Source organism: Hyperolius riggenbachi, chromosome 3, assembly GCF_040937935.1.
Source record: "Hyperolius riggenbachi isolate aHypRig1 chromosome 3, aHypRig1.pri, whole genome shotgun sequence".
Classification (NCBI taxonomy): Eukaryota; Metazoa; Chordata; class Amphibia; order Anura; family Hyperoliidae; genus Hyperolius; species Hyperolius riggenbachi.
This window is the reverse complement of record NC_090648.1, coordinates 347,566,208-347,590,886: the sequence shown is the minus strand read 5'-3', so window position 1 is coordinate 347,590,886 and position 24,679 is coordinate 347,566,208.

The following is a 24,679-nucleotide window of genomic DNA, read 5'->3' as shown; positions in this document are numbered from 1 at the left end:
CAAAAAAAATAATAATTCTGGGATAGTAGCTTTCAAGCTGTGAGGAATTTTTAGAGCAAAGTAGAAATGCAGACTTTGAGACCACTTTAAGAGTCATTGGCTAAAAGTATTAGATGTAGAGGATTAACAGGACAGCCAGACAATGTGCATTGTTTAAAATCAAATACATAGCACAGCCTCCATATCCCTCTCAAGTCAGTTGTCCTTTAAGACCATTTGAAAAACAAGTTATGGAAGCATGCCATTTTGGAAGTTAAAGGGATACTTTTAGTTTGCTTGTGATCACACACATGAACACTATTAAGATCAGGGGCGTAACTAGGCCCCACCGGGCCCCCCTGCAGATTTTCTGAGCGGGCTTCCCCCCCCCGGGGCCCGCTCGCGGCCGTTTTGTGGGTGCTGGAGGGGTGGCAGCATGAGGGGAAAGCCTTGCCCACAGTCGGCGGGGAGAGGGGTAGTTCCCCCCTCTCCCTCACCTCGGGGCTCTCCCCTCTGCGCTCCCCTCCAGCTCGTAAGTGTCTGTGGGGCTGTGGTGGGCAGCGAGCGGCGGGCAGATACATACCTGCTTCCGTGCGTTCCATCGGAGACTTCTCCCTCTAGCGGCTGACGTCACTTCCGGAAGTGACGTCAGCCGCTAGAGGGAGAAGTCTCCGATGGAACGCACGGAAGCAGGTATGTATCTGCCCGCCGCTCGCTGCCCACCACAGCCCCACAGACACTTACGAGCTGGAGGGGAGCGCAGAGGGGAGAGCCCCGAGGTGAGGGAGAGGGGGGAACTACCCCTCTCCCCGCCGACTGTGGGCAAGGCTCTCCCCTCATGCTGCCACCCCTCCAGCACCCACAAAACAGCCCCAAGCGGGCCCAAGGGGGGGGCCGGGCCCCCCCACGGGTGCAGGGGCTGCAGGGCCTATTCCTACGCCCCTGATTAAGATGCACAAGTCTTCACCCACCCAGACCTAGAGCCAGGCATGTCGATAAGACATACCATGCTCAAGCTGCTGATTTAAAGTGGCAGTGAAGTGAGAAAAAAAAACGTATATAATTAATTGTATTTGTAGTTCGGATAATTAATAGAACATTAGTAGCAAAGTAAAGAGTCTCATATTTTTATTTTCAGTTGCATCATTCTCTAATATTTGTAGTTTACAAACTACACTCTGCATTTTAAACTATCGTGTTTCCCTGAAAGTTGGACATCCCTTTAATGTAAGACCTATCACATATTTTGAGCATGCTCGAAATGTAAGCCCTACCCCTAAAATAAGCCCTAGTGGCTGCGGAAGTCCTGTTCACCCCCCCCCCCTTCCCCCACCGCCACTTTACCTCCTGATGACCCCTCATCCATAAAGACACATCCCCGCTCTCCACTGCCCGCCAACATACCAGTAATTCAAGACGCAGATCAGCGGTAAACTGCTGATGATTCCCCCACCGCTGCTTTATCGCCTGCTGGCCCCGTTCTCCGTTGCCTGCCCGCATAATTCAAACCGCGTATCAGCGGTAAACTGCGGTGAAGGCAGCTCGTTACACTGTAACAGCACTTCCGTGTACAGGAAGTGACATCTCTGTTTATTTCCTGTACATGGAAGTGCTGTTACAGCGCTTGGTGGAGCAAGCAGTCTAACATATGACATCATCGCGCCACAGAGCCCGGCCGGCATAGCGCAGGAATCCAGAAGCCCTAGCCGAAAGACGAGCGGAAAGCGAGATGCCGCATGATACTCGCCGGAGGGGGGCGGACATCAATAAAAAATATTGAGATACGCAAGATACAATAAAAACAATGGAAGCAAATCCATGCGTTACACATTATCCGGGGACCTTACCCTTCTCTTATTGAGAGAGACATCTGTTCCACGCTGCAGAGCAGGGACGGCACGTGCAGCCTTCTCTCGAGGTCCCCTGGGTGGTGTCCCCGGTCAGTGAGAGTTCCTGGGGCGCTGCCTGCGCCGCACCCCTTCCCCTTTATATGGCCTTCTGCTCCCAAGTCAACGTTGCTAGCATGTTCCCATAATGTTGGGTGATTTTAAACTTAAATAGGGTGGGGACCCTGAGAGAAGGCTGCATGAGCCGTCCCTGCTAACATGCTCTGCAGCATGGAACAGATGTCTCTCTCAATAAGAGAACGGTAAGGTCCCCGGATAATGTGTAACGCATGGATTTGCTTCCATTGTTTGTATTGTGAGATGCATTAGTTCTTAATGCACCTGTTTCACTGCAATGAGCACACTTGTGCCTTTGAGAGGCTTTTTAGCCCTATGCAGTTAGTATCTATCAGGTGCATCTTGGTTAGATGCGCGACCATTTCATTTTCTCCCCATTGCAAAGGCAAGGTTTTCCTCGTCTGCCTACAGTAATTAGTGAAGTGACAGCTGCTGACAGACTCTGCTAGGGAAAGGCCAATGTATGTGAGTTGGCTTTTGAAATCCTACAAATCCCTACGCAAGCTCATTTTTCTCTTGGAATATATCATAATGGTACATGCTAGGCTGGCTTCAGCATGTAGCATTGTAGTGTGTTGTGTTGGTGGTATAATGGTTAGGATAGCAGCCTACCATGCGGTAGGCCTGGGTTCGATTCCTGGCCAATGTATGTGAGTTGGCTTTTGACATCCTACAAATCCCTAAGCAAGTTCATTTTTCTCTTGGATATATCATAATGGTACATGCTAGGCTGGCTTCAGCATGTAGTGTTGGTGGTGGTATAGTGGTAAGAAGAGCTGACTACCAAGCACTAGACCTGGGTTCGTATTCCCGGCCAATGTATGTAAGCTGGCTTTTGAAATCCTACAATTCCCTGGAAGACAAGTCCCTCCGGAGGAGGGAGGAGGGAGTGAGGGGAGGATTACACTTCCTGATGTTGTAAAGCAGTGTAGGCCTGCAATTGAACATTCAATGAGATTTCTGACCTTAAAACACTGCTTTGTATCAAATCCAGATTTTTTTCTGGGACTTTTAATGTTTATTCCACTCAACCATGTCTCGCTACAGGTATTAGACCCCTTGAAACATCTTTTCCATCACTTTTGTGGCCAGCAGAATTTTTTCTAATATTTTAAGTTCGCTTCTCCATCGAAGGCTATTGCGGTTCGCAAAAGTTCGCACGAACCGAACTTTCGCGGTATGTTCGCGAACCTAAAATCGGAGGTTCGGGCCATCTCTATTGGCAGCAGGCTTTGGCCGAATTGGTATGACATAATACGCTATGATGTTCTGTGTTTTATCTTTTATTTTTTGAATATTCAACTGATCGGTTTTTGGAAGTGAGGCTGCTGAGCCATTCTGTTGACAAAGTGTGAATACCACCAGTGACTAACGGTGGGCTACATCTGGTGAGCTGCTAGAAGTATTCAGTGTGTTGGGAAGTTAAGTGCACAGAGTGGTCGCCTATTCACTGCATGGAGTGTTGAACTAACACCTCGGAGGAATGTTCTTATTGCTGACTGTGATTGATTGAATCGAGACAGTATCACAGTATGTGAGATTTGTTTACAGGTACTACTGATTGAGGAGGAGCGCGTGGCAACAACCTCTGTTGAGCTGAGTATTGTATGTGTATTACATAACACAATACACATTTTTCTCAGGTATCTGTATTAAATTGATCTCATGTATGAGCCTGCACATTGTTTGAAAAACTGCTATTTTCACTGGGTTTTGAAGCAAACTAACTTGTTTATTTTTCCACTATGCATTACTGCACATTCAAGCAGATATCACTACCAGTGCTGCTCGGATACCACTTTTTCCTATCTGGAACCAATTCAGATCCGGATACCCCTCTATCCGATCTGGGTTGGATATCTGGATCAACAATTTTTCAATCCGAACCTAGGTCTGATATCCGACCCCAGTGTCCGTCCGGATGCGGATATCCGAATTTCATAGATATTACGGTAGCTAAGACTACTCCTGGGCCTGTCTTGTAGTTGATGAGATGAGTGAACTGTGACACCACACTTAAAAAAAAAAAAACACAGCAAAGCTTCCCAATATTGGAGCATTGGATTTGGTAAAGTCTTACGCCAATGTGTTGTAAGGCACAAGTAAGCTTTAGGTTAGCAGGAATGGTTGCATGGCCACCTAGCTTTTCATCCTTCCCACCCTTACCCTGGAATATTCCAGACTTCAAATTGCTGTCCTTTCCTGTGTGTGTTACACCAGCATCATCCATGGGGGCACATGATCTTTCTGAAGTCATTTTTCTCTTGGGTATATTACAGTAGTACATGCTAGGCCGGCTTCATGCTAGACTTCATGCTAGGCTTCATGCTAGGCCGGCTTTGGTGGTATAAAGGTGAGCACAGCTGCCTTCCGAGCAGGTGATCTGGATTCGATTCCTGGCCAATGTATGTGAGCCGGCTTTTGACATCCTACAAATTCTAATGAGAGGGAGGAGGAGGAGCTTTTTGCCACTGAACTAGTAATTGGATATCTGGGAAATCCACGGATATCCGGATCAGGGGTGAAACTATCCGCAGATGCAAAAGCCTGTCTTACATTGCAAGTGAAAGATTTAGAGAGGGCTGAGGAGAAAGAACTGTGTTCAGATGAAACAAAAATAAAGCTCAAACAGTTGTGTTTTGAATAAGAAAAATATTGAATATAACTTAAAGAACACCATCCCTACAGTCAAGCATGGAAGTGGAAACATTTTGGTTTGCTGTTATTTTTCTAAGGACAATAGACAACTGCAGGACACTGCATTGAGGGGCCAATGAACCTTCAAATTTTAGATGACAACCTCCTTCCCTCAAGCAGAACACTGAAGATGGGTCAGGAATGGGTCTTCCAGCATGACAATGATCCAAAACATACAGTAATTCTAAGGGAACAAATGAGTGCTTAAAGGAATACTTAAGTCAAATTAAAAAAATGATTTTTACTCACCTGGGGCATCCCTCAGCCCCCTGAAGCTGTATGGTGCCCTCGCAGCTTGGCTCCGATCCTCCTGTCCCCGCCGGCGGCTACTTCCGGGTTTGGCGACATCCGTCGACAGGCTGGGAACACGAGTGATTCTCCACGTTTCCAGCCGTTATATCACCCTCTATGCTGCTATAGCGTATAACATATGCTATAGCAGCATAGAGGGCGATGTATCGGCTGGGAACGCGGAGAATCACTCGCGTTCCCAGCTTGTCGGCGCCTGTCGCCGAACCCGGAAGTAGCTGCCGGCGGGGACAGGAGGATCGGAGCCAGGTTGCGAGGGCACCATATAGCTTTAGGGGGCTGAGGGATGCCCCAGGTGAGTAAAAATCATTTTTTTATTTTGACTTAAGTATTCCTTTAAAACACTTTAAGTTCATGGAGTGGTCTAGTCAGTCTCCAAATTCTCATTCGTATAGAAAATCTGTGGAGGGAGGTGAAGCTTCACATTGCCAAGCAGTAGCCAAGACACCTAAAGGATTCGTTTTTGTAAAGAGGAGTGGGCCAAAACGGATGAAAGTTCAGAGGGAGAGACAGACTCAGAAAGGGAGGAGAAGAGGAAGAAACAGGGGGAGCTCGCAGGAGACGAGGCACAAAGCAGAGTGTGATGGCACCTGGGGATGTACCCGTTCACTTCTGGCATCACTAGAATGCTGGCACAAGTCTCTGCAGTGTGGCCTTTTTTCTATGTGTCTTCCTCTGACAGCAGCGTTTCCATCTGCATCCTGTGTCATAAGCAACTTCATGGGAAATCCAATACCCACCTAGGAACAAATGCACTAAAAAGGCACATGGACTATAATAATAAGTACTACTTGTAACGATCGGTGTAACACAGAGAGGATCTGATTATCGGTGATCTGCAGTATCACCGAGAATACAGATATATACCCGATTATTGATGATCTGTAGTATCACCGATAATCAGATATATCTCTAACCTCTGGACACCTGAGTAATATGAGTGTTTGGTGCAACAGTAATACTTTGAGGAGAGCACCCGTATAGAGAGTGCAAGGCAGTAGAGATACTGCCCAAAGAACAGGCTCCTTCCAAAAGCCTGAGACTCCCCACGGGGAGGAGTCAGGCTGAGAATGGGAAGGACCAGAGTGTGAGTGACACCAATGGTGGAGTGTCACTGACAGATCTGTGAACTATCTCTAAACAGAGGAGATGGTTCTCGAGGTCGGACAAGCCAGGTCGGCAACAGACAGACAGATTAGGTACAGAGGAAGCTGACAGACTCGGAATCCTTAGGCAAGCAAGGTTTGGCAACGGAGTATCAGATATAGTGAAGTACCAAATCAGAAATCAGAAGAGAGGTCAGGAAAGCAGAAGGTCATAACAAATAATCAACAATGTCTAGTCTATAGGTGTGAGCTCCTTGATCATCAACACCCTGGAACTAGTCTGAAGTATAACAGGATGGTAAAGCTAATTCCTAGTCTTGGGTGTGAGCTCCATAGTCATCAACACCCTGGAACTAGTCTGAATAATAACACAGATAATACACCGTATTCCTAGTCTTGGGTGTGAGCTCCGTAGTCATCAACACCATGGAACTAGTCTAAAGAATAACACAGATTCTGACAAACAGGTCTGAGTGCTACCACGTAGTGATCGCAACGGCAGACAACCAGAGAATGACCAGCACCCAGTATATATAACAAAGCGCTCTCCAGCGCCTCCCCTAAGTGCTGGACCAATGGGAAGTGGTACTGCCGTCAGCTGACCAGCTTGGTCAGCTAACTCCCTTCTGGCTGTCATATAAGTTCTGCCTCTCAGCGCGCGCGCGTCCTTCTGAACCTGTGTAGACTATCAGTCTCAGTCACACCAGACGTGATGTAAAGCACCCGCCGCGCTGGACGCGGAAACCACCGCACCGCTATCAAGGCATGCGGCGGTTTCTCCGCGTTCGGCCATACTACTAGGTGTAGGCCTACGCGTGCCAACCGGCGCGTTGGACGCGGAATCAGCCGCCTTGTTCTGAGTACACGCAGCGGCTTTTCCGCGTTTTCTCACACTACTACTACTAGTCTTCTACTACTACTACTATTTTTGACAAATTAAGAATTTAAAAATTAAAATGAAACACACATATATATATATATATATATATATATATATATATATATATATATATATATATATATATATATATATATATATATATATATATATAAAGTTTATTATAGTGCATGGCAGAATGGATCATAAACATACGGTACAAATGTCAAAAAAACTATTTACCAAAATAAATGTGTAAAATAATGCACAAACAAGTTTCCGATACAGCTTACTGAGGAAAACCTGCCTCTGCTCGGGTTTGCAAAGTTCCATAGAGGTTGCACTCCTGAAGACTGGGTAGTTCCTAGGGATAAGGGCAACTCAAAATGTGCAACCTCCCAGTGGTGGAGGTGGGATAAGTATAAACAAAAAAATGGTGGTGGCGCCCATAAGGGATAAAACAATTAAACCAATATGAAAAAAGTAGAGGTATGGTAAGCTTACCTCTCCAGTGGTGAAGTAGTACATGTAGCAATCAAAAACTCGATTGAGGTTTTCAAGAGTTTATTGCACAAAAGGTTTAGACAATGCGTTTCTTGGATTCCTCCCACTTCATCAGGTTATTAAAGCCCCTCAAAAAGTGCGTCTTTAACCACTTGATGACCCACCCTTTACCCCCCCTTAAGGACCAGCGCTGGTTTGATTGATCTGTGCTGGGTGAGCTCTGCAGCCCCCAGCACAGATCAGGGTGCAGGCAGGGAGATCAGATTGCCCCCCTTTTTTCCCCCCTATGGGGATGATGTGCTGGGGGGGTCTGATCTCTCCTGCCTGCTGTGGGTGGCGGGGGGGGGCACCTCAAAGCCCCCCTCCGCGGCGAAATTCCCCCTCCCTCTCCTACCTGCTGCCTCCCCCTGGTGTTCCGGGCTGCACAGGACGCTATCCGTCCTGTGCAGCCAGTGACAGGATGTGGTCTGTCACATGGCGGCGATCCCCGGCCGCTGATTGGCCGGGGATCGCCGATCTGCCTTACGGCGCTGCTGCGCAGCAGCGCCGTACAAATGTAAACAAAGCGGATTATTTCCGCTTGTGTTTACATCTAGCCTGCGAGCCGCCATCGGCGGCCCGCAGGCTATTCACGGAGCCCCCCGCCGTGATTTGACAGGAAGCAGCCGCTCGTACGAGCGGCTGCTTCCTGATTAATTAGGCTGCAGCTGGCGACGCAGTACTGCGTCGCTGGTCCTGCAGCTGCCACTTTGCCGACGCACGTTATGAGTGTGCGGTCGGCAAGTGGTTAAATAGGAAGATATTGCATAAATTGTAATTGCACAAAGTTTGAGTTAAATGTATGTGGTACTTTTCCCTAATTTTATCTTGTCTTGACTATACTTATTCTGCCAGAAAGTATACCTGCATTGTTGATCATTCCTATTGCATTTTCTTGATCAAATGTATATTTATTATTGTATATTATATTTATTATTTACTCGCATTGCTGTAATGTAAAAGGTGTAAACTGTATATGTATTACCTACCATTGTCTGTATTTCACTATTACAGACACACTTTATGATAATGCCATATACATAAAAACAGTAAACTGTACAACTACAACAAAAAATAATAATAATATTTCTATACCACAATCCTGTCTTAAAATGAGAACTCCCTGTACTGGTAATAGCTCAGAAAGAGTGTTTTTTTTTTTCATTCAGCTCTATGAAAAGTAAAGCAGGGCTACAATATACGTGTGAACAAGGCATAACATTAGCAAATATAATAATTTTCAGTCAGAAACAATTGATAAATTTAGGCAAAATATGATTTCCACATGCCCCTCTAGCAGGGCAGTTTCTAGGCTAAATTTCACCCAGTTCGAGAGTCCAAAAATATGCCCCCCCCCCCCCCCCCCCTTCCCCAAAATCAGAGCTGCTAAGTGAAATCATGTCAAAAGGCTTCTTGAAACCAACTCACCATTTTTATTTTTTTCAAATGCTGGTGCGCACAGCTCCTCCTGCCTCAGTCTTGCTGCACCGTGTCCGTGCGTCACCGACTCCTAGCAGCAGGGGTGAGCCTGGGGTGCCTGGCAGCTGGGTGCAAGATTTTCTCTGGCGCCTATGGGAGTGGTTAAATTAACTGCGCCCAACCACATAACCACACCCATGTCCTGCAGATTTACCCACAAAGGCAATCTTATTGGCAGCAGTCGATTTCCCCACAATTTGTGGGGAAATCGACTGCTGCCAATAAGATTGCGTTTGTGGGGAAATCGACTGCTGCCAATAAGATTGCCTTTGTGGGGAAATCTGCTGCCATTAAGATTGCCTTTGTGGGGAAATCTGCTGCCATAAAGATTGCCTTTGTGGGGAAATCTGCTGCCATTAAGACTTAATGGCAGCCAGATTTTTTCCCACAAATGCAATCTTAATGGCAGCCAGATTTCCCCACAAATGCAATCTTATTGGCAGCACAGCAATTCACTCACCTCTGGCTGGGTCTGGGTGGAGGAGGTAGGAGGATATAGGCAGGCAGACAGGCAGGCGACTGCAGCTGACTGTGACCACGGTGGCGGGCGGCATTAGGAGGAGCTGGCGGGCACTCACTGTGTCTGTGCTGGCGCTGCTAGTCTCTCTCTCAGAGTGAGTCTCTCTAGACTCTACTCTGGCTCTGTCCACGCACACACCACGGGTCGGGTCGGGCGGGCGGCAGTCTCACACGCTGAGGCTGTGGCTCCTCCCCCATCAAGCGTGACGTGAGGTCAGGTGGGCTGCCTGTTTCCCCATTGGGCTGCGCCGACGTCTACATGTGACGTCAGGCACAGCCGCCCGCCCCGCACAGTGTGTCGCTGGGAATGGAGTGGGGAGATCCTCATCCCAGGTAGATAAGTTAGGACGGTAGACCCGCCAGCGCCTGTCAGAGGCCGGCGACTGGGTGCAATGCACCCGCCCAGGCGCGGCCCTGCCTAGCAGTGACGTGACGTCACATCATGGTCGGACTGGGACACTAAGGGCCCACCAGGGAAGTTTCAACCTGGGGCCCACCCCCCGCCTCCAACCTTCCCCCTCCTCCCCCAGATCTGGAGCTCACATATCCATGCTCTCTGTAAATTTCACATAGATGTCAGTGCTATATAACTACAAAATAAATTTATTTGGACTATGATTATGGCAGGGAATAGATTGTGAGCTTTTCTAAGGACAGTCTATGGCATGACTATGCAGGGGCTGCTCCAGAGGGTGGCAGAGCGGCTATGCTTGTCCTGGATTCACTGGCATGGGAGACTGCCATATGCGGCACGCGCAGCAAAAAAAAAAAAAAAAAAAGGGGTGTGGCCATGCACTGGAACATGAGCATGGTGATGATGGATCATGGGCAGACCCAAAGTTCCGCCCAGAAAAACCTTAGATAACTGAAAATTACCCGGGGCTTCATTCAGCCGCTAGAGGTCTGTGTGTCCCTTGCTGCAGCTCTGGTCTTCTCCTAGGTACCGCTGTCAGTCCCATAGTGCATGCGCAGGTGCTTCTCATGATCCCACAGCCAGAAGCCTTCTCTGCACAGCGCATAATGCTCCTGGGTGTGATTGTGAAAAGTGCGCCCGCACAAGCTGCTAACCCATCACTACGGGACTGACAGTAGGACCAGGACCGAAGCTGCAGTGAGGGACACACAGACTTCTGGGCTCAGTGCTCAAATGTCAAAGACCTTGTCAGTGTCACCTAACCATCTCCCTCCAAAACAGCCATAACACACACAAGCAACCCGCACAAACAAAGCATAAGTAATATGAATAAATGTGAAAAATAAATATTACCCACACCTCAAAGGCTATTATCACAGGGTATGACAGAGTTTGTCAGTCTCTGTTTCAGACAGTAATAGATTTGCTGCCCTATGATTGTACCTTAGTGTGTTTTACTGTCTCCCCCTGGCCTGGCTCTGGCTCTCTGCAGTGTGTACAGTCCATTCCTCCTGCTTGGCTCAGGCTCCTGCCACAGGATGATTGATGACAGGCTCTGTGTGCTGTCTCAGTGTCTTCAGGCCCCCCTCTCTCTCTTGCCGGGCTGGCTCTCTCCCTCCTCCTCGTCATGGCTGGGTGCTCCTAGCAGTCTCTCTTCTGCCGCTGCCCCACACTTCAAGCACAGTGTGTGCGAAATGTGTGTAAGACCAGCAGCTGTGCAGGTTCGAACTACGCGCCAGACTCCAGAGCCTAGAAAGACGTCACTGTCATGTGACTAAGCCGAGGGGAGGGAGGAGGAGCAGGAAGAACCAGCACTAACTTCAACTTGCAGCATGACTGACTGGCTCCTGTTACTGTCCGTCACGCTGCCGCTGGCCCATAGGAGAAAGAGGAGAGGGGCCCTCTGGTCATGTGACCTGTGACGTCACACCTTTCTGCCTGGCGCCCCCCCAATCTGTCTCTCATCGGCGCCCCGTTCAGCAGAACCGGCTGAACGGGGCAAAAAACGGCCCTGCCCTCTAGAAACACAGACTTGATGTAATTATTAAGAACCCCCTGTGGGTTATAATTTTCACATTCCTTTGCATGCTATATTTTTCTGGAACCAGTATTATTGTATCATTATCCCTCAAAATATGCAGTTTTATTTACCATAATTTCTGAAAAAATGTGTACTTTCCATAGCATCTAATTAAAATATCAGCGTACTTTAGAAAATTCTTGTTTAAAGAAAATCTGTGCTTGCATTATTTGCAATACACATACAGTATAGGTATGTGGCTAGGACACTAAGGCTAGGGTTAAATTACGATGGGCTCATACTGAATCCGATGTCACCATCCACGGCACGACCGCCTATTGTATTCCTTGTGTCGGACATATCAGAGATAGCATGCTATTTATGACACGTCTGACATCTGGCCAGTGTCTAGAAAAATAGTACTGGTCAGGACTTTGAGTTCTGTCACTGCACCTGACCCAATGGACAACATACAGAATGAATATGTTGGCACATGAACGAATGGATTCTGTAGAATGTGTTAACAAGTTAGTTGGTCCATTCAGTGAATCAGACAGTTTTTGCCTTGAAGTGTGAACCTAGCCTGATACTGGGGATTAACATTTTTGTTTACATTAAAAAGTATACTTTTAATCATCTTAATTTCTAGGTCCCGGAAGTGAGCATAGAAATGATTGGACTCATCTGGCTTGGGACTTGTTCTCCCCTCTACCCATGTGAATACACACCCGTCCACACCATTGTTGTAGAGAATAACTTGTTAGGCTGGTGGTCTCAGATCATCCACCATCTTGTATGGAGCGATGGAAATGGGAACTTTAAGGCTGGTAACCAAGGGGCAGCAGTAAAGGTAGGAGAGGAATGCTGCTCAAATGCAGCCTTACTGTAAAATTACTTTCTCTTATTGGCACTTGATCCACTTTAACCACTTCATCTCCAAGGGCTTTTCCCCTTAAAAAACCAGAGCAATTTTCACCTGTCAGCGCTCCTTTCATTCATTCGCTGTAACTTTACTACTACTTTTCACAACAAAACAATCTATGTCTTGTTTTTTTTTCCCCCCACCAATAAGGCTTTCTCTGAAGGTACTTTTTGCAAATAATTATTTTCTTCTAACTGCGTTTTAACAGGAAAAATAAGAAAAAAAATAAAAAAAATTATTATTTCTCAGTTTTTGGCCATTACAGTTTTAAAATACATGCCACTGTAATTAAAACCCACACATTTTATTTGCCAATTTGTCCCGATTATTGCAACACTTAAAATATTTCCCTAGTACAAAGTATGTCGCCAATATTTTATTTGGAAATAAAGGTGCATTTTTTCAGTTTTGCATCCATTACTAATTACAAGCCCATAATTTAAAAAGTAAAAGTAATATACCCTCTTGACACACATATTAAAAAGTTACCTGAGGTAACTATTTATGTATTTTTTTTTAATTGTATATTTTTTTATTGGAGTGTGGGAGGTGAGGGATTAATTTTAAATGTAAAAAAAATGTCTGCTAATGAAAAAAAATGTTTGTAGATGTAACACTCCAAATAAGCCTCCCCTGCTTAACAAGAGTTTCACAGATATATAAAGCTAAACAGTCAAGTGGTTAGGTGAAGATGGGTGCTAAATAAATTGCCTTCCTCATCGTGTATTGGAGAAATAGTACCTGCATTGTGTTAATGCTTTCATGATTTCATCACCCATTCTTGCCATTGTTTTCCTAAGTAGACCTCCTACCTTTCAAGAGTGGCAACTGTACTGAAAGGACCCAGGAATTGAAAGCCAAGCCCCAGGTGCACTTCGCAGTCGCACCTAATGATCCTGCATACTTCATCTAAGGGTAGCCAGACTGTGAAATTACTGTACAAAATAAGTTAGTTCTGCTAGATTCACTTAACAGATTTAAGTAGATTGAATGTGTTTCTTACAAGGAATGGAATCAACTATAAGCAGTGAATAAAACTGCAGGGGTGATTGATTGGGGAATTAATCTGCCTGCCATGTATGGCATCACAATTGATTGTTTTTCCCTTATGTGGCTAATTGGCAGCTGCTTCATTGGAGGTCATGTTTTTTACTGACATCTGAACACTTTTGCTTCTAGAATTGAACTTGATGACCCTGTGCTTTTTTAGGATCATGACCTATATACTGTTCTGTGGGATATGTACAGTAAATGTATTACTTGACAAATGACCTGGCCACCGCGTCTGATGGACCTAAAGCACAGAATGGGGTATTCTGGTCCTATACTCATTCAGCATTGCTTCAAACACAGCTCCTGAGTAAACATTAATAATGTAATGGGGACATCTGAAATTCTTTCCTCTCAATTATTCCTTGGATTCGGAATTCTAGTGCCAGTTTCATAACTGATGCCCAGAAATTGCTACAGAAAGTTAACAGAAATCTCAAGTATGACAATAGAAACCCTTTTTTCCTCCTCATAAAATACAGAAGGGTTATAATATACTTCATGTTTTTGCCATCTGTGTTCCCAGTGGATGACTTGTACCAGTGCCAAGGTATTAGCCATGCAGCCAACACTGGAATAAAAGGGATTCAGGGACAAAGGTTAGTGGAGATGATTTATCAAGAAAGGTGGGATAAAAAGTGGAGCAGTACCTGACAACAGCCAATCAGAATGCTGAATTCATTCAAGAGCTGACAGTTGATTGGTTGCTGTGTGTAACTGCTGCACTTTTGTCTTCTAATCTTTGTCTGTCTTGATAAATCTGTCCCAGTATTTCAGAGGTCTCTGTAAAGGTGGCCACTAATGATACAATTTGCCGAATGATCGATTACAAACGATTTTTTGCATGAAAGCTCATAAATGATTGTTTGGGACCACTAATGGACAAAAATCTCCTAACCAATCTGATTAGATTGATGGGATTGAACTGAATTTCGGATCGATTTCATTAATCTGATCGGATTCGTTAGGATATTTTTGTCCATTAGTGGTCCAAACGATAATTTACGATTGTTCATACAAAGAATCGTTCGTAATCGATCATTTAGAAGATTGTATCATTAGTGGCCACCTTTACATTACCAGTCCTGACTGTGGAGACTGGTTTTTAAGCAGTGAAGGAGAATAGGTATGAGGATAGGCATATGCCCCATTGCAACTTATTCAGGATGGCTAGTGGTCTTTTCATAATCATACAGGATTAATTGAAGAGGGATTCAAAAAAGATACCTTATTTAAAGCAAAAACAGGAGAAATTGAGCTACTAATCTCTCAAACAAAACACATAGGTTACCTATAATAAAATAGTCAGTTGCAGAACCACAACATTTTGGTGCCAACATAATGCAAATGTATATTCTTGTCAATATATGTAAGTCATCTTTTATGCTGGAACATTTGTAGATTGCTCACTTGTGTCCAAAATGGGGGTGGATTTGGTGCCAACATAAAGCCAATGTATATGGCACTTGTGTCCAATTCAGGGCTGGAGTAAATGCTGCTATCTAGTGACCCACCCTTTGATAAAGGTGCATCCACCCACCTCTCCCCACTTGGGATAGGTAAACTGTGTTTTCAGCAGACTCCCTACATAATTATTATTATTATTTACCATTGATGATTAAACACAAGCATTATAATATTTTATTTATTTTCTAATGTTAATAGAAGTTTTCAGGGGTTCTTTTACCACACCTTATCCTTCATCTGTTACTTTTACTTGTTGCTACAAGTTTTCTTCTATATTGCGCGGGAGGTCCACACATGCGCAGAAGACCCTGACTGACGCGACTGAACCAGTTACCGGGGCTGATTGTGGCTGAACAGCAGACCGCGGGAGGATGGCAAGGGACTCGCACGTGCTTAAGGAGCTGGAGGAAGCTCCGGGTGAGTATAAAATCTTTACTTACAGCTGACTCTGGTACACTTTAAAGGCACAACTGTGCTCATTCCCACTGAAACAAGTGCTGAAAGCTAATTAGAACTTGTTAAAGGGGACTTCTCCTTACCCTTTTTAAGAGAGACATCAGTTCCACACTGCATATTTAGCACAGATGACATGTGAAAACTTCTCTCAGGTCCCCACCCTAACCTAAGTTTAAAATCACCCAAGGATTTGGGAATTTGCATGCAAATGTGACTTGGGGAGCAGCTAACCATAAAAAAGGGGAGAAGGGGGTGCAGTGTGGGCAGCGCCCCAGGTCCTCTCACTAACTGGGGTCACTGCCCACAACCACCTCCAAGCTTAAGGAAAGAACTTACAGTTTTATTCACTTTAGAAAGGAAATGGCAGTTCATCATATCGTTCAAAGCGCTCTCTGATCAGATTGAGACCTGAGAGAGATTGATCTGTTTAGCACATTGGGTGGCAATCTATGTGCATATAGCGACCTTTACTTTTATTTTCATTCTGAAAGCACAGTTTCACTATAAACCAGGGGTCTCAAACTCGCGGCCCGCGGGCCATTTGCAGCCCTCGATACAATATTTTGTGGCCCTCGCTGGCAAAAGCTTCCTTATAGTTCGCTTCAGTGTTCCCAAGTAATCCGCTGCATCCCCGCCGCTAAACGAGGGCTGCAGAGCCCCCAAATCGCCCGGGGGGCAATCCGCCGGCATTTTCTGGAAGGGGCAGAGCTTTCAGCTTCAGCTCTGCCCCTCCTGACGTCAATCGCCTCACGGATCGCCGCCTCTCCCCGCCCCTCTCTGTGAAGGAAGAGTGAGAGGGGCAAGCAGAGGCGGTGATGCGCCACGATTGTGAAATTCCTTATGCGGCCCAGCCTCATCCTGACTTTGCCTCCTGTGGCCCCCAGGTAAATTAAGTTTGAGACCCCTGCTATAAACAGAACAGTTCCAATGGAAGACACAAGTGCATTGTCAAATTTCTACATAGTGGGGGATATCCACCAATGGCGGCTCCAGCTTCACATTCTGTAAATATATAAGAGCCTCGGTTTACTCAACAACTGCTTAGACTCAGGCTGACATGGAGAGATTTTTCCACAACCTATCCTGTTCAGTGTACGCTGCTGGAGTCTGGAAAGAGTTAACTGTATTTCAGTGAGAAGGGGGGCACTCTGGGGGGGGGGGGGGACAGTGATTCCCGGGGGAGGGAGCAGTGCCCCAGTGTAGCGCCACCCATGATCTCTACTTAACTGCGGAAAATGTCATTCATTAGTAGTAACTAATTACCATTCGTTACTAACATGAGGTAATACATTTTGCATCTAACCACTTTGGGACTGCCGATAGTTAAAACCACACCACACTTGTCGATGCCTAAGCCTGATTTGATGTTGTTTTAATGCCTGTGGCTCCCTTGCATGTGGCGCAATAGGTGGTCCCCGCCGGCACACGGAGACCTGAAGACAGCGGAGATCTGTGCATTGGTCAGGAGACATTTTCATTGGCTTGTGACCGCCTGATCACTGTGAGCCAATCACAGTGATCAGGAAGTGTACATTTTTTTTTAAAAAAAGGGCTCTGGTCTTTAAGAGGCCAGAGCATATTAGACCCGAAAAGGAAAAGTAACTCACAAACGCTAATTTAACTCATGACTCGGTTAGGTGTGATTGCACAATTTAAATCTGCATTACTCACAATATTATCAATGTGTGCGTTATTAATGTATGTATGCTGTATTACCTTATTTAGTAATTGTGTGCAAGACTTTACGCAAGCTGATTTCCACAGTTTAGTAAATATACCTCACTCTTCCTTCACAGATTGATGCTTACTATGAAAATTCAAGTGCAGTTTAAGCAGATCTTAATTTGCTTGTCAGCCTGCAGTTAAGCAGCGATTCTTTGTGGTGACAGTGCGGTTTAGTCTAACTCTGTTGTCAGAAGCCATAATGGAGATTTGCTTGCCTTGTGCTGTTCATCCTGGATGGTATTAAATCCACATGCTCTAGTGCTGCTTGGCTGTGAGGCGTTTCGCTTCCCTGCAAGATAAATAACACAGGAGAATGATCGATCCGCGGCAGCAATAGTTTGGGGGATAAGACAAGCAGCTCTTTTACTTATTGATTTCTCCTCCATGCTTCTGACACGAGAGGAGGAGGGAATGTAAAACAACACAAGAGAAATGGTGAGAAAGATAAAGCAGCCTCTGTGTAGAATATGGTGTCCAATGACAACACTAACATTAAACATACACATTTGTGGAAAGGACAATGACTCTTATGTCACAGGGGGTCAAGAAAAATGCTGCCGCAGAGGAAGAAGATACCGGTGACTTCATTCAGGATGGAGAATCGTGCTGGGCTGCAATCATCATGGTCCCCCCTACGGCGTGAATATTGAAACATTAGCTCATTAATATGTTATTCTTCCCTCTGCCAGTCATATGATATACACTACATTATCTTTACTTCCGCTGTCAATGCATTTAGAGGTAAGGTGTATTGCAGCTATCTATACTTATACTCATTCTAGGAAATTATTCTGTTATACTTAGTGAAGGATGGCTGTAAACAGATTTAAAGCAAACCTGAACTGAAAATGAAAAGTCAAAAGAAAACATACACACATCATACTTACCTCCTCTATTCCTCATGATCTTTCTCTTCCTCGCATCCTTTTTGTCCACTGTGATCAATGAAAATCTATGTTTCCCATTTAAAAAAAAATGGTGATGCCCCCGTAACAGCTTCTGGGTCAGCACACTGTTAAACTGTAATATTGCCCATTTGAGCCATAGGGAAACAGACATTACCTTGCACATCAGTTGTCCTTTCAGCTATAACTGACAATAACTGATATACAACTGACAGCAACCGTTATATTTTTGTTCTGACAAAAACTTGTCAGAAATGGAAGGGATCGGATCATTGTTAGAAGAAAATGGTGGCTTCTGAGACGAACTGACGGTGAGAAAAGTATGTAATATTCATTTGCAGGTACAGTATATGTTTATTTTAAATAATTTTAGTTGGTTAACTATTTCTGCCGCCCGGACGTGAAGCTCACGTCTGGGTGGCTGCTCTGCTTCGGTGCGCTCCCGCGCGCGATCGCAGGAGCGCCCCGTGGTATTCCCCGGTAGCCCTGGGATCAGTGAACGGGAACATGGTTCCTGATCACCGATCCGTCTTCCCAGCAGAAAAACCGAAGCGCTCTTACTAGAGGCTTCAGTTTTTCTGCCCGGAAAAATTTCCGCATCCCCCTTGTACTTCCGCTTAGCGAGAAGCACAAGGAGGGGAAAAAAATTTAAATAGTAAAACTACATCTACATATTTTTTTACATTACAATTTACACATATAATAACATTAAAAATTAACTGTTTATTTCCCACACCAAAATATTACCCAAATAAAATTTTTAATGGAGAAAAAAAAAATTACAATAAAAAAAGACATAAATAGTTACCTAAGGGTCTGAACTTTTAAAATATGCATTTGAAAGGGGTATACTATGAACATTTTTTTAATTATAAGCTTGTAAATAGTGATGGACGCAAGACTGAAAAAATGCACCTTTATTTCCAAATAAAATATTGGCGCCATACATTGTGATAGGGACAACATTTAACTGGTGTCATAACTGAGACAAACGGGCAAATAAAATACATAGGTTTTAATTATGGTAGCGTGGATTTTTTTAAAGCTATAATGGGCGAAAACTAAGAAATCATGAATTTTTCCCATTTTTTTTCTTATTAATCCTGTTAAAATGCATTTATAAAAAAATAATTCTTAGCAAAATGTACCACCCAAACAAAGCCTAATTAGTGGCGGAAAAAACAAGATATAGATCAATAAATTGTGATAAGTAGTGATAAAGTAATTAGCGAATGAATGGGAGGTGAAAATTGTTCTGATGCATAAGGTGAAAAATCCCCGCGGGCTGAAATGGTTAAGGTTCCCTTTAAGGTGCCCATTAAAAGAGCAAATTGTTCATGAATAATTGCATTTTTGATTTGATTGTTCAGATAATATTGATATTATAACAATAAAGCTGGTTGGCTCAATGGATCCTAAACAATTGCATTATTGGTAGTTTGTTTCCAAAAATGCTCAACCAGATGGGCTGATTTTGTCATAGATACAATCGTACTTGGATTACATATGATAACAAGTTAGATGCTTTAATGCTGTGGATTCATTAAAAATGATCTTTTCTTTTGATCTGAATGATCTTATCAAAAATGAGATCATTCACTAAAAATCACATATGATCATCTTATTTTACCAGCAACTTAGCTCCCAACAGATCAACTTAGTGCACTGGGCTTCATCAGCACCCTCTTATGTTGGGCTTCAGGTTGCATCGTTTGTTGGAAACAGTGTAGTCTATTTTTTATTTAATAGAAAAACCAAGAAAAGAGAGAAGTATAGTAAACACAAAAAAAGAGAAACCGCAAAGGCATACCCCCAAAGTTAAGCTTCACTCTGTGACCAATATTCTACACCACTACCTTCCGAATTAGCAGGTATAATCCATCCTTGTCATACACTCACACAAAACCAGAATCACCTCCAGTTTCTCATGTCAGCCATTACCAGTTACTCACTCCATCCTCTGTCATACACTCACAAAACCCACCAATCACCACCACTCTCTCATGTCAGCCATTACCAGTTACTCACTTCATCCTCTGTCATACACTCACACAACCTGCCAATCACCAACACTCTCTCATGTCAGCGATTACCAGTTATTCACTACATCCTCTGTCATACACTGTCACTCACACAGCCCGCCAATCACCACCACTCTCTCATGTCAGCCATTACCAGTTATTCACTCTATCCTCTGTCATACACTCATACAAATGCCAATCCCCTCCCCTTTCTCATGTCAGCCATTACCAGTTATTCTCTCCATCCTCCCTGTCTGTCATTTACTCACACAACCAGCCAATTACCTCCACTTTCTCATGTCAGCAATTACCAGTAAGTTACTCCATCCTCACTGTCTGTCATACACTCACACAACCCACCAATCACCTCCACTTTCATTGTCAGCCATTACCAGTTATTCCCTTCATCCTCTGTCATACACTCACACAAAACACCAATGACCACCACTCTATCATGTCAACTATTACCAGTTATTCACTCAATCCTCTGTCATACACGCACACAACCAGCCAGTCACCACCACTCTATCATGTCAACTATTACCAGTTATTCACTCAATCCTCTGTCATACACGCACACAACCAGCCAGTCACCACCACTCTCTCATGTCAGCTATTACCAGTTATTCACTCCATTCTCTGTCATACACTCACACAACCTGCCAATCACCACCACTTTCTCATGTCAGCGATTACCAGTTATTCACTACATCCTCTGTCATACACTCACACAACCAGCCAGTCACCTCACCACCACTCTCTCATGTCAGCCATTACCAGTTATTCACTGTATTCTCTGTCATACACTCCCACAATCCGCCAATCACCTCCCCTTTATCATGTCAGCCATTACCAGTTATTCACTGCATTCTCTGTCATACACTCCCACAAAATCCCAATCACCTCCCCTTTCTCATGCCAGTCAAGAAAGGTTGTTGGACTGATTCTAGTGTAAACATATTTAGATTCCCATACTATACTATCCCAGTTGTTTTTTTGCTGCTTTCAGTTTTGAAGAAATAGGACCTTCCTTCCCTTCCCATACTTCATCTTCAAGAGCCCTTGACATTTCAGTTGTACAATCCTCCAAAGTTGGGGCATCCTTCTCTTTCCAGTTCCTGATAATGAGTCTTCTAGCAATTTTTGTACTTAAATTACTTAGGATGGGGACCTTGTATTTTTTCTTTCATATGATTATATATATGTAAGATAATGTTGTGTTGGGTCTCTGACATATCATAAATATTTATTTTTGTTATTGTTAAGGGATTTTCCTAGTCCATTCCCTGTTTTCTTTAAACTGTTTAGATTATTCTGTAATTGCAGGACACCAAAGGATCTTGTTCTATCTCGTTCTTTATGTTGAGAACACCCATCTTTCTATTGTGATTGTATTCTTAAATCTGTGTCAAAATGGTTGATAGTAAACCATGATTCTTACTGGGCAGGATTGAAATCTGGATTCTGCCCTATTGAACTTATGAGTGATAGCCCTTCCCTCTTTTGCCACACCAGCAACAATTGATGGAGAGTTCATAGAGTCAATTTTACCAAGGGATTGGAAACCGAGATGGAAGCCACTGCTACAATTTTAGGTATCTATGAGACGCATAAAGTCGGGGCAAATTGGGACCTCTTCAATCTATTCCATGGCTTCCACTTCTCATTAATCCCATTTCAAAACTCTAGCTGACTAACTACTATTACTAACTGATCAGAGAGGGATCTATTGCCTGGCCACACACTGCACTTCAATTTCCAATAGATTTCAGCATTTTTCCCTTAAATGGATCAAAAGATCAATTGGACAGCCATGTAGCAGCACCGATTCTGTTCCAATTCAAACTATTGAATCGGAAGGTCAATTGGACAGCAATATTGAGTAATGTATTAAGCTTTAAATAATCCTTCTTCTACAATATACATGTCAAACTCTGGCCCGTGGGCCAAATCTGGCCCTCAGAGTAATTAAATTTGCCCCCCAAGAGGTTTCCCCACTTTGCATTATGTTTGGTCCACTCTAGACCACCAGGGGCCATATGCAATTCACTTTTTCTCCCGAGTTTTCTCCTCATAGATAATTGTTCATCTTTGATTTAGAATATCTTTTCAGCATTTTGCAGTGAAAAAATTAACAAAATATTGGTGAAAAAGTACCATCAAAATTATTTTAAGCATTTTTTGCTTGCTGCTGATGGCTTAAAAGTCATTTTATTGACAAGTTTCAAAATATCACCTAGGAGAAAACCCAGGGATGTTATATTGGAGGTAAAACCCTGGATCACCAGGGAAGTCATATGAGGGATGTAGGGGGAAAGCACTAGACACCAGGATGCTGTATAGGGAAGGAAGGGTGGTCACTAAACAGCAGGGAAGGGTATAGGGGAGGGAGGGGGTCTATAAACACCAGGGAACTGTATAGGACAGGGATGGCGCCACTAGACAACAGGGAACAGTATACTGGAGGGATGACCACTAATTACCACGGAACTGTGTAGGGGAGGGAAGAGGCATTAGACACCAGGGTACTGTATAGGGGAGGCAGGAGGGCCACTAGACACCAGGGAAATTTATAAGGGAGGGAGTTGGCCACTAGACTTTGAGGTTGGCCTGTGACTTGGTCTCAGTGATCAGTTTCGGCACGCTTTGTATTTCAGTTTGACACCTTTGCTCTACAAGGTCTGAATTGTTACATTTACTTTAGGTAGTGTTCTTTTGTTGTATTCTTTCCAAGTGTACATTTTTTTATAAAGTGGTACATTGTGAATGTTTTGGAACATTTTAATGTTGTTCTTCTTCTGTCCAAGGATTGCACAAAGATTTCAGCAAACTTTAAGCAACTTTCACACTATTCATTTTGCATTGCGCATCCTGACACATATGATCGCAACTGTTGAAAGTCTCATAGCAACGTTGTTGAAAAGTCTCACCGTGCATTACAAGTGCAATGCAATGCATTCAGTACATAGACGTATGCTTCACCGCAATTGTTAAGGCTCACATCGTGATTATATTGTTTGTTGCAACATAACCAATGCAGTGTGAGAGTACCTTGCTTGTCGGTGAATACACAGTATGAAATCGTCTGGCTACATGTACACAAAACTAACGGGCACTAATTAGTCACAAATATTGTGATTTGCATTTTGCCAACATCACAATTCTGAGTTGCATGAAATGTCACTGTGCATGCAAGCCATAATTACCGGTATCTCATTGACCAACTCTAGTGTTTGACAGTATTATTCAAGAACTCCAAAGCAGGTCATTTCAGCCAATACCAAAGCTGGGGCCGCTATAACACTAATGTCAAGGTGCGTGCCCAGTGCAAGGGTAATTGCACTTCCTCTGAGTTGCTATGACTCGCAGGGAAATAGTATATACCACCACCGGGGATTTGAGCGACAGCAGGATGAACCGTCCTTTGGCTCACCCAGCGCCCAACTCATATGTACGCAAGAACTCCACCACCACAAATAAGAGGGGTTTTCTCCCACTTGCATTGGGGAGGGGGAGGGATTATTAAACTTTGTAAAACTTTCAATTCATTCTAAAGAGCTGGAAAGGGTGCAGAGACTGAATATTCTTAGGTGCTCCAAATTTAATATGAGTTAGCAGTGTGCCTCCTTTCAGATTATACGTATCTCAGGACACATCTTTCATTGATGAAATATAATTTATGAATGTCTCATAAAATGGACTGCCTTAGGCTACTGATAAATGGACTCAACTTCACGCTTATGATGGCATTCTTTTCTAGCTACAATCATTTTTGAAAGGTAAAGAAAGTTAACACTGTTGCCATCCAACAAAACAAAAGTAATATAAGTTCATGGTCTAAAGATATCATTTAAGTATAAGCCCACAGACCACATAAAAAATAAAATAAAAAAAATAGGGCACAAATGGGGAACTATTTTAGAAAAAAGGAATTTACATATTATATTTGGCGCATTAGCAATTTTGGCATTTTTTGGGGGAAACAACACCTTTAAGGGTACCTGTGAGCAGGAAAACATAAAAGATAGATACCTACTCCATCCTCTTTGCCTGCAAAGATCCATTGATTATTTCTCTGAACCTATTCAGCAAGAGCTTTTTGAATATGCTCTTGTGGCCACACCCCATCCATGTGTGAGGGCAATTACACCCCATATGCGTAAGTATGGCCCATGCCTGAGCAGTGGCACGGAACTGCTCAAGCATGGCTTTTACCTCTGTGCATGAGCAACTGTAAGGCTTGGAGGTATAATTCTAGGAGTCAACATATATGTCCCTGGCTATAGGTCGCGCTCTTCACCTAGCTATCCCTGCCTGGCACACCACTAACTGACACCTACACTGTCCCTGACTGGCACACCACTAGCTGGCCCTAATTAGGACTTAGGCGAGCAAGGCATACAATCTGACGTAGAAGGCAGATATATTACATAAAAGAACATGCACACCAGACAAAAGATGCTTTTAAATGCAATGCTTATTATTGAAATCGAAAACCGTACATAAACCCCGATAAACGGGCAGGATACAAACATATACATATTAGCACAATTTTAACTGAACAATGAACAGTGACACAATGTTACAATATCCTGACAAACACAGAGATGGAGGAAAGTCAGAATTTACCCAACAGCAGCGCTGTTTCGAGGCAATTTGAGCCTCTTGATCACGGGCAATAAAAGTCCAAACAGGCAAACAGCAGATAGGCAACAGATGCGATCAT